The sequence below is a fragment of the Loxodonta africana genome, chromosome 16 (genome assembly GCF_030014295.1).
Source record: "Loxodonta africana isolate mLoxAfr1 chromosome 16, mLoxAfr1.hap2, whole genome shotgun sequence".
In the NCBI taxonomy this organism is placed as follows: domain Eukaryota; kingdom Metazoa; phylum Chordata; class Mammalia; order Proboscidea; family Elephantidae; genus Loxodonta; species Loxodonta africana.
The window spans coordinates 69,638,492-69,658,726 of NC_087357.1; the positions used below are offsets into that span (position 1 = coordinate 69,638,492).

General features: G+C 48.0%; 1 protein-coding gene across 19 annotated transcripts in view; it reads left to right on the forward strand.

The window, feature by feature from the left end:
* Positions 1 to 20,235, forward strand: part of CDH23 (cadherin related 23) — a 524,046-nt gene that overhangs the window by 95,310 nt on the left and 408,501 nt on the right. Inside the window, exon 1 of one of the 19 annotated variants that reach the window (XM_064269681.1) lies at positions 4,820 to 5,157. The exons of the other annotated variants lie outside the window; for them this stretch is intronic. The gene's annotated coding sequence lies outside the window, so the exon portion shown is untranslated. Of the gene's footprint in view, positions 1 to 4,819; positions 5,158 to 20,235 lie in introns of those variants that run through there. 19 annotated transcript variants of the gene reach the window in all.

Consider the following 20,235-nt stretch of genomic DNA (forward strand, 5'->3'; position numbering starts at 1 on the left):
ACTACCTGGGGCAGAGACTAGCCAATCAGTTTTAGGGATAATTATTATAGCTGCTGTCTCATTGGTGTCAGCTGTTGCCAGGACTGGTCTGCCTGGGTATCCCATGGGACAGCTCTGAATGTGGGGGCTAGGCCCCTGAGGAAGGACTGCTGGAGGGTCAGGTGAGCCGTGGGAGAGGCCAGGGTCCCGGTTGAGAGCTGCCGACACAGTACACCAGAGAAGCCTGTGTGCCCTCCCCGCGTGACCCGTTGCCCTCTCCCAAGCCCCCGACACCTCAGCGTACCTAGTTGTTAGCCCAGCTGACAAGGTCGATAATGGCTCTGCCTCAGAGAGCTGGCGCCAATGTCTTTATCAAAGCCAATATTAATTTTCACTAATTAGGAGCTGCCGCTAATGAGCGTCACAGTTAATTTAGCTCATCTATAACCCAGGAACGGCGCCGTGCGTGTGCCAGGCTTCAGAGTCCAGGATGCCAGCGCTCCCTGCCTCCCTGCCCCCTCTCTGCAGTGCTGGGCACCAGCTACCAGTGCAGCCTGCTCCTGCACGGCCGCCCTGGCCAGCTCATTCTGCAGAGAGCCCAGTGGCCTCCACCTCCGAGGAGCCCCACAAGTGGCGCCTATGGGGTGGAGTTGCTCAGGAATGGGTCAGAGTATGTGCCTGCCAGCCCCAAGAGTGGGGTTTAATACAGAGGTTTTCAGTCTGGGAGGCTCCTCCTCACCTTTCTATGACAGTGCTCCTACTGAGGCTCTGGCACCGTTCTAATGCCTCTGCCTGCTACGTCCTCCAGGAAGTCTTAACAGACTACCCCAGCCCACCAAGACTGTTTCCTGCAGCTGATTGAGGCTGTCTTATGACAGTGTTTGCCATGTTCTCTTCTCCTGAGAGAAGGAGCATGGTGGTCAGAGGTGCCTGTGCCTCAGTCTCCTCTTTGGTAAAATGGGAGGAAATAACATGTTACTCTCAGGGTCATTGTGAGGGTGAGATGAACTTGCACTGTTAGCTGTTATCATTGCTTCTAACTCCCCCTAAGTCTTGCCTCTGTTAGATTCTCTCTTCCCTGGGAGAACTTATCTGTCCTGTGCCCACCTCCCTCCCAGCTCAGGGCATTGCTCAGAGCAAGGCATCTAGTCAGGAGCCCTGGCTGCCAGTGCAGTGCCAGTATTGGTTGAAAGAATGAATGGACCTGGGTCCTCATTTCTCCTCTCTGGGCCTTAAGTTTTCTCATCTCTAAAATGGGACCATTGGACTCATCAGTCTCTAAGGCAGCTCTTAGCTCTTCCATTCCACGATCCTGGGAGACTCTTGGTAAATACTAGTGATTGGATGAACGTGGGCCTCTGACCTTCACAAAGAAGACCAGAGCAACGACTTATTTGACCCTCCAGGCCCGAGAGGTGCTTCCTGGTTTCAGTCGGGGCCTGAGATCTGACACTGGTCTGAGCTGTGAGCCTCGGAGCAGGGCCATTTGTCTGGCCTAGGCATTGCTCCCTCTTCCCTCTCAGCACCCCACCCACCACTTCCGGGGAGTCAGGGCCGTGGTTGACCAGTTCACCAGGTAGGACACACAGTTATAGCCCAGGAGCTGCCCAGGACTGTTGGCCTGCCTCGCCAACCTCCTCTGGCCCTCCCTGGCGCCTGCCTGCCACATGTGGACATATATGAGGATCAGGGGGTAGGGGGTGGTGAAGGGGCAGGAGGGCCCTGGATTTAGATGCTTGAAGAACTCCCTGTTCCTACTTCTTTTCTCTCACTTCCTACTGTGCAGCCTGAGCCCTTGGCTCCTGAGAGGGGAGGGCTCAGGAGGGCGGGTGAGGACATCTTTTTTGCACTTATCACCTAGGAAAAGCGACCTTCAGGCCGAGCCAAGTTTGGGGGAAGTGCCTTCAGCCGTGACAGATTTGACTATAAATCTTTGGTATTAATGCCCGGGTTCCCAAGGACTGTCATCCTGTGTGCCTGCGTGACAAGTGAAAACTGTGTGCGGCCCATCCGTCACCTGGGGCTCCACCCCCGCTGGCTTTGCCTGAGGAGGGCAGTGGGCTGGGGGGCAGGGGTACAAAGGAAAAGGAAGGGTAGGGAAAATCTGGTCAGGTCAGGGGGCAAGGTTGCCCCTGGGAGCCCTGGAGCACAGTGCCTGAGGGCCCAAGAAGCCCAGTTTGGAGGCTGGAAACGCAGGGTTAACAGTGGGCAGGTTCCATGCCTGGCTCCCAGAGGCTTGGTGGGGGTGGGAAGAGCTGGGCCTTTGAGTTGGGGCCTGGGTTTAGCTCTGGCTCCATTTTCAATCTACTGTGTGACGTAGGCAGATTAGTTGACCTCTCTGGGCCTCAGTTTCCACTCTTCAAAATGAGAGTGTGGTCAAGATGATTTCCCAGGTCCTTCGCCCTTCTGAGTTCCCACCTCCCAGCTTCCGGGTCTTAGGGACTATTTAAATAGGGTATCAACAGTGGGAATGCCATTTTCCTTTCTCTTCAACCCTCTCACACATGGCATATGCAGACACTGGTGTTCATGGCTGGGTCTTTATGTGGGTGCAGGCGCGCCCACACGCACGTATACATATATCACTAACTCTTACATGCATACACACAGGGCTGGGTTACCCAATAAGCAAGGTAACTCGTGGGCTTACTTGTGCGTACTTTCTAATCTATAGTGGACAGTTTCACCTGTTTTTCACATCTTCGATGATGTGAAATTGTTCACTACAGATTAGTAAATATGCACAGGTAAGCCTGTCCATACCTTGCTTAATGTAAGCTGGTGTGTACCTTGCTTACTGGTTAATCCACCCCACTACACATACTCACAAATGCATACATAGACACTTATTCACATACATACACACACACACTCACATACACACTCACTCACACTCTTTCTTTCTCTCACACACACACTGACACACACACACACGTGTACACAGAAAGACTTTAACATCCTTGCTCTTTGAGGATGTTTGTTCAATATTCCTTGAACCCAGCAATATCAAGTCAGCAATTTGGGAGAATTCTGGGCTCATGGTAGAGGGGTCTTTAGGTGTCTCTAGTCCAACCCTCTCATTGAATTATAAGGACCCCAGGGCTCAGAGAAAGGAAGTGATTTGTTCAAAGTCACACAGCAGTTGACTGTGTGGGAAGTCAAAAAAGGCTAAACAATGTGTTCCAGGCTCCGATTTGCTTCTTAGGGCTCTCTGGAGAGATTTGGGGCTAGAACAGATACTTCCGGCCAAATGGAAAACCACTGACCCGGCTGAGACAGGCAGCATCGGGATGGGAACGCCAGACAGCTTAGAGAGGATTTGTCTGTTAGGTCTGTTCCCCCTTTACTCCTGTTTTCAAATTATTTTTTCTTTTCACTTAAATTGTGCAATATATCACATAGATGGAAGCATGTATAAGATCTGAACATACAAAATAAAGAATATTTTAAAAGCCAAACTTGCGTGTGCTCACCCAGAACATCACCAGGGCTTGAAAGCCCCCGCCCCCCCCCCCATAGACCTGTGCTTGCCTGGCCTGCTCCCTCCTCCTCAGGAGTTAGGACACCCCTCCTTTCAAGACTCCCCAAGAGCGGGAGTGCCCTTCCCCTCATGACTCCCCAGGAGTGAGGACACGGCTCCCTTTGTGGCTTCCCAGGAGTGAGGACACCCTTTCTGTCATGACTCCTGGGGAGTGAGAACATCCCTCCCAACAAGACTGGGGAAGAGGTGCAGAGAAGAGCACTGGGGATGTGTTAGAACTACTTTTCTCTCAGAAGGGCAGTGGTGGCTCAATGGTAGAATTCTCACCTTCCATGCAGGAGACCCAGTTGAAATCCTGGCCCAGGCATCTCATGCATAGCCACCACCCGTCTGTTGGTGGAGGCTTGTGTGTTGCTACGATGCTGAACAGATTTCAGCAGAGCAGGCAGACTAGGAAGAAAGGACTGGTGATCTCCTTCCAAAAATCAGCCGGTGAAAACCCTGTGGATCACAGCGATCTGATCTGCCACCCATCACAGGGATGTGCAGGACCGGGCAGTGTTTCGTTCCGTTGTGCGTGGGGTAGCCACGAGCCAGTAGCAGCTAACAATGATGGCAACTTTACGCTTGACCTTGAATGAGATCCCAGAGGATGTTGCTCTTCAGTCTTTGTTCCTGAGTGCTGTGCAGCATTGCACTTGGCTGCCAGTCCCACTTCTTGATCTGCTCTCCCAAGGCTCCCCTCCCACCTCTCTGACTGTCCCTCCTTGGTCTGCATCTCTGGCACCTCTGTCTTCAGCCCACCCCTTCCTCCCTCTACAGCCCTTACCTGGTCCTCACCACTCCATGGCTTCAAATGCCATATGTAAGGCCCAGATTTATAAACCACCTCCAGTCCAGCCCTGTCCCCCAAGCTCTAAACTCCTATGTCCACCTGTCTCCTGAATCCTACCTGAGGTATTTCTCAGGCATCTCAATCACAGGTCTAAGCCAGAATTTGTCTCCTTCCTCTCTCAAAATTCAGTTAGCGGTACTGGTTGCCAAAGCCAGAACTTCGCATGTAAGCCTTCCTGTTCTTAATCCTATTTATTAAGTTACTAAGTCTTACTGTTTCTACATCTGGAGTGTCTCTCACTTGACCTATCCCTTTCTTTTTCTGCCAGGTTCGTATCAGCTGTGCTTAGCCCAGATTGGCAAATCCCTTGCACTTATACCACATTTCTCCTATCCTGCCCATGCCAGACATCACTAGTCAATGTTTCTTTTTTTCTCTTTTCACCACAGTGTCCCAGGCAGCCATGACCAACCTATCAGAATTGGCACATGAGATGAAAGCAATTTGCTATTTGTGACCTAAGTTTCATGAAAACTTCCGAAATAGTCTCCTTGCCTTCGGTGTCTGTCCAGACAAATCTATCTTCTACTCGACTGCCAAAGGAATCTTTTTAAAACTACAAATGAAACCATGTTAGTCTTCTGCGTAAAATTCTCCCATAACTCTTCATAAAGGTCTCTGGATGGTGGAAATGGTTTGTGCTCCGCTACCAGCCTAAAGCTTGGCGGCTGGAACCCATTCAGCAGTGCAAGAGGAGAAAGGCCTGGCCATTGGCTTCCATAGATTACAGCCAAGAAAACCCGATGGGGCAACTCTACTCCGTAACACTTGCGGTCGCCAGGAGTCGGAATTGACTTGACAGGTTTTTTTTTTAATTATTCTTCTTATTTTAATCTATAGCCTTCTATTGCCAACAGGATAAAATGAAAGCTTCGCCCGGCATTCGTGGCCCTTCATGGTCCAGTCTCTGCCAGCCTCTCCCAGTGGGTCAGCCTCATCTCCTACTGCTGCGTCATTTGCCCCCTCCACTCCCGCCACGCCTGGGAGTTTACAGCTGTCTTGACATGTCATGCAACCTCATGCCTCTGGGCCTTTGCGTCTGCAGTTCCCTCTGCCAGGAATGCCCTCCCCTGTCCCTCTGTAGCTTGCTGTTTCCTTCTTGTCCTTCAAGATCTGTCTTCTTGACTCCCAGGCCCACCTCCCCCTGCAGAGTGAGTGGCCCACCTCTGTTCTCATGGAGCATCCTGAGCGTCCTGGCATCGCAGAGCTTGTCACCCAGGTCTGTTTGCAACTCTGCATCTGATTCATCTTCACAAGCCCAGTAGCTGGCACAGGACCGGGCACACTTGTAGTTGATTGGATGCTGTTGGGACAGAGGCTCAGATGCTTTATCTCTCACCACTCCCCATGCTTCTCCCTGGTCTCTGCTACTGCCCCCTAGAGCTGAGGGTCGCCCAGGTTCAGTGGGCCATTAGTAACTCCAGTTGCTGTGGAGAAATCTCAGATCCCAACCCAAAAGGCTGGATCAGTTTCTTCTCTGCGATTCTACCTTAAGCCAAGCTCCAGAGACTGCCCCTCATTCTCCCACTCCCTGACCCAGTCTTGGGAGGTGCTATGGCAGGGATCTTGGGGGCAGCTGGGGCTCTGGCTCTGAGTGGGTGGTCAAGCTCCCCACCAACCTGCAGCAGGTGAGGGCCACGTTCCTGGGCAGGGAGGAGGTGGAGGCTGTGGGCCAGTGATGCATCTTGACTGTTTGAGGTCAGATTTGTTGCTAATGGTGCCCTGGGCCTGCCAGGAGGGCTGGTCTGCCCTTCCCTGTAAGAAGGCAGGGGCTGAAATGAATCCTCCCACCCACCCTCCCTAGTTTGTGGGGGCTGGGCAAAGTCCTGGCTGTCCCCACTCTGCCTGTCCATACCCCACTCCCTCATCTCCAGCAGCCTGAGCTTCCAGCCATGAGGGCCACTGCCGACGCCTCTTCCCTTCTTTCCTACTCCTTTCTACTTCTTCCTTCCTCCTTTTCTTTTTCCCTTGCTCCCTTTCTTCCTTCTCTCTCTTTCCCTTTCCTCCTCTCTTCTCTTTCAATAGCGACCCTATGCAACGCCCCACAGGGTTTGCAAGGAGCACCTGGCGGACTTGAACTGCCGACCATTTGGTTAGCAGCCATAGCAGTTAGCCGTTATGCCACCAGGGTTTCCATTTCTTTATATCTTCTACATATCGAGCCCCCAAAGTAGAGTTCCCTGACATAGAGGACCTCATATCCCAGAATCCCTTGCTCCCTCCCCTCCTACCCACCCCTGCCCAGGAGAGAGACCTCTCACCCCATTCTCTCAGCCATGGGCTTTGACATCGATAACAGAAGTTTCTGACCCCTTGGGAAACCTGGTCTCTAGCTGTGGTAGACAGCTGTCGTCAGAGGATCCAGACCCCAGAGGTAAGGGAGAGGCTGCCTTCTCCACCCCAGGAGGACAGCAGTGGTGTGGGGTCCCCAGTGTTCAGGACCACCCAGGGTGGGGCTGCACTGATGGGCACTTTGAGGGGTCAGGAGCATTCTTGATGTTTTTGGGCTGGCGTTTCAGATCTCTGTCCCTCTTACCTCCAAAAGGACCTGGGTGGCTTAACAGGAGGAATTCAGTGTGACTGGCGTCACCGCAAGATAAAACATAGCCAAGTATCCGGAGGAAGCAGAGGGATTTGGTGGCTTTAAGCGCCTGAGTTGAGCAAATTACACCATTTGGGGCGTTGCATTTGGTCCTAAGTTTTCTGACAGTTAAATCCAAAAGGGAGCCACACAGAGGTGTTTCCAGGCAACAGAAAGTGTGCCCATTAATCTACAGAGACAGCTTTTCTCCCTGGAAGTAACAGATCGTGTGGGTCTTAGTAAAAAGGGTGTGGACTGACATGGGCGACAATGTCCTCGGCTGTGGTTTTGCAGAAGATGGGGGAATGCTGTTTGGTGGCCCATCTTTGTGTTGTCTGTGGCTGAAGGAAGGGGCCTAACATGAAGTCACAGTTCAGGGGTGCCCCGATTCCAGGCAGGACTGAGGCTAGGGCTGGGGGCTTTGCCTTCTGGGAGGCTCACGTGGTACCAGGTGGTTCTTAGGACTCGATGGCCCGCCCTGGCACACCCTGCGCCCACTCAGGTTCTGAAACCACACTCTCAACCTTCCCAAGATAATATTCAAGATGCTTACTAACCTCTTCAGCATGGGACACATAGATCTGAACAGACACTGGCTGAGGGGCTGGAGCAGGGTCCCCCAAAACCTCTAGTAAGAGGTTTGAGCTCTTTGGGTTGGGGGCCAGAGCAGCGGGGATAGGGAGTGCTTGGGGCAACAGCTCTTTATCAGCTAGCACATGGTACTTCAAGTGTTTAGCCACCAGCTTGGCCATTCTGGGGTCCCAGCTGGGCCTTAGCCCCGCCCCTTCCTCTGTTCCCTCTCTCTGCCAGCCTCTCGGTTCCGTTCTCAGCATCCCTCCCAGACTCAGCATGCTCATCTCTCCCCTTTGGCTCTGTGCTAGCTTCCTATGGCTGCCGTAACAAAAACCCCAACACAGTGACTTCAAAGAGCAGAGATGTATTATCTCACAGCCTGGAGGCAAGGAGTCTGAATGCAGGTGTCGCAGGGCCATGCTTGCTCTGTCCACTCTGGGGGACTTTCCTTGTCTTTCCCAGCTTCGGGCAGCCCCAGACGTTCCTTAGTTTGCAGCTGCAGCATAAGCCCATTGTCACATGGCCATCTTCCCCTCATGTCCCTTCTCGTTTATAAGGACACCACTTGGACAGGATCAGGACCCGTGTTAAATTATCACATCTTCAGTGACCCTATTTCCAAACAAGGCCATGTTCACAGGCACTGGGGGTTAGGAGTTCAACCTGTCTCTTTGGGGGGACACTATTCAATCCATAACGCACTCTGGTGCTTTCTCTCATACCCTTGCTCCCACATGCAAGTTTGCTTCAACAGTTATAGTGACAGCAAGAAGAAAGTCCCCACCCTTTCCTGGGGCTTCTCCATGCTTGATATGTCTTTATATGCATTAGCACATTCAGTCCTCCCAGAGGCCCCTTCTGGTGAATTGGATTATCACTCCCATTCTACAGATAGGGACACTGAGACTTAGAGAGTTTAAGTCCAGGTTCCAGGACTGGGTGAAGCAAAAATCACTCTGTTGATGGACACATTCACTCCCACACACTGCCTACATTGCTGTGTTCACATGCACACATGCACATACCTGTGTGTGCAAACACACACACACCCTCTCACATGCCTGATCTTACATCCTCACTGCCTGAGCTCCAGAAGGAGGTGCTGGTGTCTTGTCCTCCAGCCAAAGCACCCCTGTCACAGTCCTGGTTCTGCGATCCTCCCGCCATTCCACACCTCCCACGACCTCAGTGTGTGGCTGCTGTTGTCCCAGGGCCGCTACCTGGATGTGGGGCGTGAGGGCCTGAGGCACTGTGGCCCCATTACTCACAGGTGGGAGAATGGGAGAACAGTCGTGCCCCTCTTAAATGTCTCTCCACGTCGTCCTCATTAATACTGCAATGCCGGCATCACTCGCTCTTAAATAGCCTCATTTATCAACAAGCAATTTGCCGTGGCGAGGTGGCAGGGACGCAGATAAGCAGACGGGGCTGAGGTGCTTGCAAGACACCTGCCAAGTATCTTCCTCCCTCCTTCTTCATCTCCCGGGGGAGCGGGAGAAAGGAGGCAGTGGGCAGGCAACGAGAGGCGTTTTTCCAGCCTGGAGAGGAGCTCTCAGAATCACCTCTTTCTCTGAAACCAGAGGAGTTGGCCAGTCCAGGGCAGACATGGCTGCTGGAAAGACCTTGATCCTCTCTGAACCCCAAGGCTTGTGTGGAGCTCACAGTAGGTCCCCTGTCCTAGGGATCTATGCCTGTCTGTCTGACAGCTTCATCAGCTGAGAGCTCTGGACTGAGTCAGAAGGCCAGTGTTCCAGCCCTACTTTGCCACCTCTTGGCTGTGACCTTGGGGAAGTTGTTAACCTCCCAGTGTGCCATCTGTAAACATTAACATTGATGGTGGGCACCCTTGTCTTGTTTCTGATCTTAGAGGCTTTGGGTCTAAACATTGAGTATAATACCTGCTGTAGGTTTTGGTGTATAAATTCTGTTGTGCTAAGGAACTTCCCATCTATCACTAGTTTGCTGAGTTTTTATTGCAAGTAATTGTTGACTTATCAAATGCACTGATAGACTCCTCGTTTATGAAATGGGCCCCTCATAGTCATTGTGAGGACTGAATAAACAGTTTACATAAGAGTTCTTTGTACACTCTAAAGAGATATATTGTTAGGAATGCATTTGGCTGCAAGTCACAGAAAATTGACTTACAGTGGTATAAACAAATAGGGGTTTGTATTTTTCCTATAAAGAGAGGTTTGTTGGTGCAAACAGTTAATGCACTTCCTACTAAATGAAAGGTTGGAGGTTCGAGTCTACCCAGTGGTGCCTTAGAAGAAAGGCCTGGCAACTTACTCCTGAAAAATCAGCCATCGAAAACCCTATGGAGCACAGTTCTACTCTGACACATATGGGGTCTCCATGAGTGGTAATCGACTTGGCAACAACCAATTTTTAAAGGTAGGCAGTTGCTGGCTTTGGTTGGTTCGGCAGATGAATAACCCCATCAGAGAGCCAGGTTCTTTCCAGCTTTTTGCTTCACCATCCTTACTGCGTTGACCTTTTTCTTTGTTTGAGAAGACATTGCCACCCACACCCCAGCAGACTTTCTCTCACACCTCACTGGCCTGAACGGTCATTTTCTCGTCTTTGGACCAACCACCAGCCAAGGAGATGAGACTGCATGACCGATTTAGCCTAACTATGATTTATCTCCTGAGGTCAGGCGGTGGCCCTGCCCTGTCTGGGGCCGAGGGCCTACACTGGCTGCTGAAACAAGAGACCCAGTGAGGGGTGGTGGTGATGGGCTTGGTTGCTGGGCAGGCACATTCGCCTGTTGTCCTTTGGGTGACAAGCACTCAACTGGAGCCCTTTGCTTGCCGTCCTTTGTGCCCCCAGTACATTCAGATTCCCTGACAAAGCCATAAGCAAACAGGAAGTGTTGTCTGGGTTACTCATACTGGAATAGGTGGACTCAGCTGGCACACAAGAAGCCAAAGGTAACGTTGATTCATTTTCCTGGAGGATTGATTTTATTTGACAGTGGGTGGAGAAAGAAAACTTTATATTAAAACATACATGGGTGTATCAGGGAATAGAAAGCAAGATTTATGCTGATTTTTAGAACAGGGCCACTTGACTCTCACCTCCTGGAAGACGGGAGCCATGTCTATCCTGCTCCATGTTGTGTAGCTGCTTAATGAAAAGACATGGAGTAAACAATAGAGCAAATGAAGGTGCAAACAAATAAAAGATTAAACTCCAGGCTTCAAATTAATTTCAACTCTGAGGTCTGCTTCCTTGGGCCCCAGAGTCTGGAGGGATACAAGCTCCCTTCTCCTCTGCGTTTGGGGATGTTGGTGGCGGAGCCCTGAATTAACTAACAGGTTATTTGGTGGAGATCCCAGTGCTCTGAGAGAACAGACGAGAGGGAGGAAGAAGAGTGCTGGACCACCAGGGAAGGCTTCTGAGAGGAGATGGGCCTGAGCGGGAAAATGTGAGAACATGTATGATGACCCGGAGGAGGGGAGGAGCGCGGGGCCTTTGTAGCATGGGCCTGCCAAGGGCAGAGTAGGGGAAGATTGCGATGGCAGAAATGACGGGGCTTCACCTGCTCAAGGTTCCCACAGATCACCTCATACCTGGCCTCCGACAGAGGCAGGACAGGTATCATAGCCCTCATTTTAAAGGTAGAAAATGGAGGCTTGGGACATATCCAGAGTTACATAGTACAGGGTGTGGCTGGACTTGAACCTGGTCTTTCAAGCTCCAACTCTTATATTCTCGGACCATTTCTCATCATCTCAGGCCAAGTTCCCTAGAAACAGACTCTTAGATGGACATTTGTGAGCAGGAGGTTTAGCAAGGTGTGTGGGAGTGAGGGGGCGGAGTTGAGCAGAAGGAGAAGTTGACCCGCGATGCAGTTGCTACAAAGGCTCAGCTGATCTGCAGCCGGGATGGTGCAGATTGAGGCAAAGCCCCCAGGCATTTGTACCCTTCCCTCCATTGCTCACTAGGCACAGACTGCTCCTGCGAGAGGACGCAACTTTGAGCAAGGCTGTGCTCTGTGACCCTTCCCCTTGATGGCTGAAGCAGCTCCCCTCCCTCATCTTCCCAGGGTGGATCCGGAACAGGCTGTTTCCATTGCCTGGAACCGTCCTTCCTCCCCTCTCACCTACCCAACTTCAACTTATCCTCCAAGTCCAAGTTCATATGTCACTTCTTTTATCTTTAAAGTCTACTGTCAGAGATATATCAAAATGTAGGACAGTAGATTATCATTTGTATAAAAAAAGTATAAATACACAAATATATATCCGCATGCTTATATACACATATAACCAACCAGCTGCTGTTGAGTGGATTCTGGCTCGTGATGGGTCCGTGTGTGTCAGAGTAGAACCATGCTCCACAGGGTTTTCCTGACCGATTTTCCAGAAGCAGATCACCCGGCCTTTCTTCTGGGGTGCTTCTGGGTGGCCTCAAACCACCAACCTTTTGGTTAGTAGCCAAGCGTGTTAACCATTTGCACCACTGGGAAAATATACATACGCACACACAGAGAGTATATATATATATATATATATATGCTTGTATGTGCATAACGTAAACATATTGCTAGAAAGATACATAAGAAACTGCAAACAGCAGTTGCTTGTAAGGAGGCGGGACAGAAAAGGAGGGAGGCTTTTGTATCTTTTGCATTTCGAACGATGTAAATTATTTGTTGTTGTTGTTGTTGTTAGGTGCCATTGAGTCAGTTCCGACTCATAGTGACCCTATGCACAACAGAAGGAAACACTGTCCGGTCCTGCGCCATCCTTACAGTCGTTGCTATGCTTGAGCTCGTTGTTGAGCCACTGTGTCAGTCCACCTCGTTGAGGGTCTTCCTCTTTTCTGCTGACCCTGTACTCTGCCAAGCATGATGTTCTTCTCCAGGGACTGATCCCTCCTGACAACATGTCCAAAGTATGTAAGATGCAGTCTCGCCATCCTTGCTTCTAAGGACCATCCTGGTTGTACTTCTTCTAAGACAGATTTGTTCGTTCTTTTGGCAGTCCATGGGATATTCAATATTCTTCGCCAACACCACAATTCAAAGGCGTCAATTCTTCTTCGGTCTTCCTTATTCATTCTCCAGCTTTCACATGCATATGATTCGATTGAAAATACCATGGCTTGGGTCAGGCGCACCTTAGTCTTCAGGGTGACATCTTTGCTCTTCAACACTTTGAAGAGGTCCTTTGCAGCAGATTTGCCCGATGCAATGCGTCGTTTGATTTCTTGACTGCTGCTTCCATGGCTGTTGATTGTGGATCCAAGTAAAATGAAATCCTTGACAACTTTAATCTTTTCTGCGTTTATCATGATGTTGCTCATTGGTCCAGTTGTGAGGATTTTTGTTTTCTTTATATTGAGGTGTAATCCATACTGAAGGCTGTGGTCTTTGATCTTCATTAGTAAGTGCTTCAAGTCCTCTTCACTTTCAGCAAGCAAGGTTGTGTCATCTGCATAACGCAGGTTGTTAAAGAGTCCTCCTCCAATCTTTGTGTCTGGCTTCTCATATAATTTGTTCAGCATACAGATTAAATAGGTGTGGTGAGAGAATACAACCCTGACACACACCTCTCCTGACTTTAAACCAATCAGTATCCCCTTGTTCTGTCTGAACAACTGCCTCTTGATCTATGTAAAGGTTCCTCATGAGCACAATTAAGTGTTCTGGAATTACCATTCTTCGCAGTGTTATCCATAGTTTGTTATGATCCACACAGTCAAATGCCTTTGCATAATCAATAAAACACAGGTAAACATCCTTCTGGTATTCTCTTGCTTCAGCCAGGATCAATCTGACATCAGCAGTGATATCCCTGGCTCCATGTCCTCTTCTGAAACTAGCCTGAATTTCTGGCAGTTCCCTGTTGTTGCACTGCTGCAGCCATTTTTGAATGATCTTCAGCAGAATTTTGCTTGCGTGTGATATTAATGATATTATTCTATAATTTCCACATTTGGTTGGATCACCTTTCTTGGGAATATGCATAAATATGGATCTCTTTCAATCAGTTGGCCAGGAAGCTGTCTTCCATATTTCTTGGCATAGACAAGTGAGCACCTCCAGCGCTGCATCTGTTTGTTGAAACATTTCAATTGATATTCCATCAATTCCTGGAGGCTTGTTTTTCGCCAATGCCTTCAGAGCAGCTTGGACTTCTTCCTTCAGTACCATCAGTTCCCGATCATATGCCATCTCATGAAATGGTTGAATATCGACTAATTTTTTTTAGGTATAATGACTCTGTGTATCCCTTCTATCTTCTTTTGATGCTTCCTGCATCATTTAATATTTTCCCCATGGAATCCTTCACTAGTGCAACTCGAGGCTTGAATTTTTTCTTCAGTACTTTCAGCTTGAGAAACGCTGAGTGTGTTCTTCCCTTTTGGTTTTCCATCTCCAGGTCTTTGCACATGTAATTATAATACTTTATTTTGTCTTCTCAAGACGCCCTTTGAAATCTTCTGTTCAGTTCTTTTACTTCATCAATTCTTCCTTTTGCTTTAGCTGCTTGATGCTCAAGAGCAAGTTTTGGAGTCTCCTCTGACATCCACCTTGATCTTTTCTTTCTTTCCTGTCTTTTCAGTGACCTCTTGCTTTCTTCATGGATGATGTCCTTGATGTCATTCCACAACTCGTCTGGTCTTCGGTCACTAGTGTTCAATGCGTCAAATCTATTCTTGAGATGGTCTCTAAATTCTGGTGGGATATACTCAAGGTCATATTTTGGCTCTCGTGGACTTGCTCTGATTTTGTTCAGTTACAGCTTGAACTTGCATATGAGGAATTGATGGTCTGTTCCACAGTTGGCCCCTGGCCTTGTTCTGACTGATGATTTTGAGCTTTTCCATCGTCTCTTTCCACAGATGTAGTCAGTTTGATTTCTGTGTGTTCTATCTGGTGAGGCCCATGTGTATGGTTGCTGTTTATGTTGGTGAAAGAAGGTATTTGCAATGAAGAAGTCGTTGGTCTTGCAAAACTTTATCATTCAATCTCCGGCATTGTTTCTATTACCAAAGCCATATTTTCCAACTACTGATCCTTCTTCTTTCTTTCCAATTTTTGCCAATGCCTTCAGTTTCCAACTTTTGCATTCCAATCGCCAGTAATTATCAATGCACTCCTTGGAAACTCTATGGGGCAGTTCTACTCTGTCCTGTAGGGTCGCTATGAGTCAGAATCGACTCGAAGGCACGGGTTTGGTTTGGTTGTTTTTTTCTTGATTGCATGTTCAATCAATTTCAGACTGTAGCAGCTGATAAAAATCTTCTATTTCTTCATCTTTGGCCGTAGTGGTTGGTGCATAAATTTGAATAGTAGTCGTATTAACTGGTCTTCCTTGTAGGCGTATGGATATTATCCTATCACTGACAGCGTTGTACTTCAGGATAGATCTTGAAATGGTCTTTTTGAGGATGAACGCAACACCATTCCTCTTCGAGTTGTCATTCCCAGCGTAGTAGACTATATGATTGTCCAATTCAAAATGGCCAATACCAGTCCCTTTCAGCTCACTAATGCCTAGGATATCGATGTTTATGCATTCCATTTCATTTTTAACGATTTCCAATTTTCCTAGATTCATACTTCGTACATTCCAGGTTCTGATTATTAATGGATGTTTGCAGCTGTTTCTTCTCATTTTGAGTCATGCTACATCAGCAAATGAAGGTCCCGAAAGCTTTACTCCATCCATGTCACCAAGGTCGGCTCTACTTTGAGGAGGCAGCTCTTCCCTAGTCATCTTTTGAGTGCCTTCCAACCTGGGGGGCTCATCTTCCAACACTATAGCATACAGTGTTCCGCTGCTATTCATAAGGTTTTCACTGGCTAATGCTTTTCAGAGGTAGACTGCCGGGTCCTTCTTCCTAGTCCATCTTAGTCTGGAAGCTCAGCTGAAACCTGTCCTCCATGGGTGACCCTGCTGGTATCTGAATACCGGTGGCATAGCTTCCAGCATCACAGCAACACACATACCCCCACCGTACGACAAACTGACAGACGTGGGGGAAATTTTATTTAATAAAATTTTGTTCAATATAATTAAAATCAAATAATTGTTAAAAACACAAAGAAAATGATTGTTAAATCATTTGGTGGGGATGAGGCCTATCTGCTCACTTTTCTCTATATGACCCTTAAAACCAAAAACACCAAACTCGTTGCTATTGAGTCAGTTCCTACCTATGGCGATCCCATGGGCTACAGAGCAGACTGACCCATAGGGTTTTCTTGGCTGTAATCTTTATGGAAGCAGATTGCTAGAACTTTCTTCTGTGGTACCGCTGGGTGGAGTCAGACCACCAACCTTTAGGTTAGTAGTTGAGGGCAAACCGTTTACGTCACCGAGGGACCTATATGGCCCTTGTCACTGCTGTAATTAATTCATGGTGCGATTACTTAGTGAGAGTCCATCTCTGCCCCCAGGTCATAAGCCTGGGTAGGCCCACTACTGTGGTAAGCTTCTATCTAGCAAACCTTCATGACCATTTGAGGATTTCCAGTCTAATCTTCAGGCTGGCTGCTGCTTCTCTTTCACCTCTCTCCTTCCTCCACCCCATGCATGAAAAGAACCTACTTTCTTCCTGTTTTTGCTTATTAATGCTCTTTATGATCACTTATGCAACCAGCCTAGAGGCACTTTGCATAATATATACACCCTGTGCATGGGGGAGAGTCATTATATACATAATGTGGAGGAATCTGCATTCCCCTCGTGATGGCCCTTGCCTCTTTCTGGACCTTTCTGAGTCCACTGGCTGCTTACCCTGTGCCCTCAAAGAGCAGGGCCCTGAGCAGGGCCAGGCCCTGGAGGGTGTAGGCAGGTGGACCATGGGCACATTATTTCAGGTGGCTAAGTGAGTGCTCTGATCCCTGTGTGTGCAGGCAGCTTTGGGAGTGGGTGAGGGAAGCTGCACTCTCCCAGAAGATGTCTGAGCTGAAATGTGGAGGAAAAGGTATTTACTAAAAGAAAGGAGTTGTCAGGAGGGATCAGTCCCTGGAGAAGGATATCATGCTTGGCAGAGTACAGGGTCAGTGGAAAAGAGGAAGAGCCTCAACAAGGTGGATTGACACAGTGGCTGCAACAATGGGCTGAAGCATGACAACGATTGTGAGGATGGAGCAGGACCGGGCAGTGTTTTGTTCTGTTGTGCATAGGGTCTCTGTGAGTCGGAACTGACTCGATGGTACCTAACAACAACAACAACAACAACAGAAGAAAGGAAGTGAAGGGCCTTCCAGACAGAGGAACTTTGGCCTGACACCTTTTCCTGGAAACAGGATGCTGTGAATTTGGACATAGTTCTTCAAGAAAATGTTAGGAACCCTTCTATGCAGAAATGAGGGCTCCCAGCCAGCCCCGGGGCCTCTCTGATCTGCTGGGTTTGTCTCCAGAGCCTTTTTCTAGAGCTGCTCTGACCACTTTGACAGCTCTTACACTGTTCCTTTGGTTTTTGTATTTGTCTCCAGTCACCTCCCCACCCCAGTATTATATACCAGTGATCCATTTGATGTGTTTTGTTCCCTGGCTTGTTTTGTTGCGCACACTTAGTGTTATTTTACATGGATTTCTAGCTTTTGTTGAATGATTGGCTCTGGAAACTGTCACTGGAGCTGAGGAAGCGGCCCCATTTAGATGGGATACGTACTCCCTGCAGTTCCCCACAGCCCCCATCTGAACCTCTCTGCTCATCTACTTTTCCTTTCTGGCCACTATTGACTTTGAGCTTGTGATTTCATTGATTCCTAAAGAGACCACTTAAATAGCCTGAAAATGCCTTTGTTTCACTCTTGTCCTTGAAAGATATTTTTGCAGATTCTAGGTTGGTGTTTACTTTCAGCACATTAATTGTGACTTTGACACCAATTGTTGTCATTGAGAAATTAGCTCCCAGTTTAAATGTTGGTTCCTTGGAGGTAATCTGTTTTTCTTCTCTGGTTGCTTTTAAGATTTTGTTTTTCTTTGTTGTTCTACAGTTCTGCTATGACCTGGCTGTGTGTGAATTTCTGTTTACTCTTCCTGCATGGGTTTGGATCTGTGGGTTGGAGTCTTTGATCAATTCTAGAACATTCTAAGCCATTATTTCTTTAAATATTGCTTCTGTTCCATTCTTTGTTTCTGGAATCTCATTTAAGTGCTTCTTGGTCTCTTTGTTATATTTTGTTTCTGGCCCTTTGGGCTGCATTCTCTGGAGCCCTGGTGGTGCAGTGGTTAAGAAAGGGTGGCAGTTCGAATCCACCAGCTGCTCATGGGAAACCCTGTGGGGCAGTTCTGTTCTGTCCTATAGGATTGCTATGAGTCAGAATTGACTAGACTGTAAATTTTTGGGGGGGAAGGGAGCTGCATTCTGGATGATTTCTTCAGTTTTATCTTCCGATTCACCAACTTTCTTTTCAGCCATATCTAATCTTCTGTAAAACCAGTGAGTTTTCTGTTTTAATTATCATATTTTGATTTCTAGGAGTTTTGTTTGATCTTTTCTTTAAATTTCCTTGCTCTTATATTTGCAAGCCTCTCTTTAAGTTCTTGAAACATATGAAATGTATTTTATAGTCTATGCCTGATAATTCCAATATCTAAAGTATTTGAGGGTATGATTATGCTGTCTTTTTTTTTTTTTTTCTTCAGGTTTTGACTCATGGTGCTTTGTTTAGTGTGTGTGTGTCTGTGAGTTAGTCATTTGGCTGCAGGAGGGCGTAAGAGGGTGGGAGGAGGGATTCTTTGAGACCCGAGATAAAAGTGTGTTACTCCCGAGAGGATTTCTATTTGTTTTTGTTAAGCATATGGGCTCACTACTTGTCTGTGACCACTCTAAAATCTGTTCTTTGCTTTTGGATTTTTAGACACTCAGGCAATGGGAATTCAGGCTGCAAATACGTATGTGGGCCATTTGTGATTGTGAATCGTTAAGGGCTGTGTTCCCTTCTCTATTCAGCACCACAGCTTTAGAGAGGCTTTTTTTTTTTTTTTTTAAGACTTCTGGTGTATGTGGGAGTACAGATTTATTTCTAGTTCACCTTACACTAAGAGCAAGGTTCTTTGGAGTTTCTGCTTTAGTGGGAGTAGTTTCCTATTAGACTCCCTACCTTAGTGGGCTGAGGATGGGCTCTGGGCTTTTCCCCCTCTTCTCCAAGCCCTAGAAGCTCTGAAAACTAAAACTCAGATTTACCTGTCAGCAAATGACCTCGAGGCGTGAGCCTGCCTCTCTAGGTTTCTTGCTTCATTTAGCATTTGGCCCGAGTATTCCTTACTTTCTGCCAACTCAGTGTTTTATCTGGTATTTTTAGTTGTTTTTGGCAACTTAATCCCGGTACCTACACCATATTGCCAGAATTAGAAACCATGACCAATTAAACTATGGCCTATTTGAGGGCAGAGATTTTTTCCTTGTTATTTGTGTCATGATTAATGTAGACTCTCATTGTCTAGTTTGTTTCTGGCACACACCTGAGGCCACCAGGTAGACCCATTGTAAACCTTAACTGAGTAATAAATGAGTGATTAGGCAAGTGAATGCATAAGTGAATTAGTTAATAGAATGGAAGACCATCATATTACAGATGAGGAAACTGAGGCCAGAGAGGTCAGGTGACTTTCCAAAGCTACATAATAGTTGATAGCTGAGCCAGGGCTACTTGAACGAAGGCTCATTAAGGGCAGCCCAAGGCCTGGCTCAGGAACAGCCAACTGACAAATCCTTCCAAATTGGCTTGGGAAGTGATGCTAATAACCATTTAAATAGAAGACCCAGCCAGAGAGGGAGACCAGAAAGAGCTCAGAGTCTTGATCACAAGTTTCAGGAAGGGAATTATCCTCAATATTCAGGCAATGAGGGCACTGAAAACCATAGGTGCAAAGGTGTATAGGGCCAGTCTCTCAGCAGTTCCTTGGCTAAATGGCAAGGTGACCCCTCTGCTGCCCACCCTCATTCCCACTTGCGTGTCCTGGTCTCCATGTCACCAACACCCAGCATTTCCAGGACATGTGTCCTGAGAGAACCCAGCTCTGTCTCCAGGGGGCTGGGAGGCAGGGCCCTGATTCCACTGAAAAAGAGGACCTCTGGGGATGCCTGCAGTTCCATTCTTTGCCTAATTAAAAAATAAACATGCCCAGTTAAAGAACATCCATCCCAGTTAGGCAGGCCCCAGTCAGGTGGGGCAGTGAGAAAGCTGTCTGACGCTTGCTCCCTTATCTCTGCTCCTCCAACTAAGACAGCAAGATGCTCCTTGGAATGTGCCTTATAGAAACTGAGGCTGGGGTCCTCGGTATACATTTTGGCATTATAAGGACAACACTCCTTAAACAGTAATAACCGTATTGCCTTATGATTGCACAGTGATTTATCACTCATTCATTCGTGTATTTATTCATTCACTTATTCATTTAATGGACACTGACTGAAGGCCTGCCCTGTGGGGGACTCTGAAGATGTATCAAGGAGCAAGGGTTGCAGTCTTCACCCTCAGGGCACTCACAGTCAAGTGGGAGGTGCAGGCCAGAGGATCATTGTCTTAGTTACCTCGTGCTGCTGTAACAGAGATACCACACGTGGGTGGCTTTAATAAACAGAAATTTATTTTCTCACAGTTTAGGAGGCTAGAAGTCTGAATTCAGGGAGCTGGCTCTAGGGGAAGGCTTTTTCTCTCAGTTGGTTCTAGGGGAAGATCCTTATCTCTTCAGCTTGTTTCCTGGTTCCTTGGAGAGCTCTATGTGGCTTGACATCTCTTTCCCC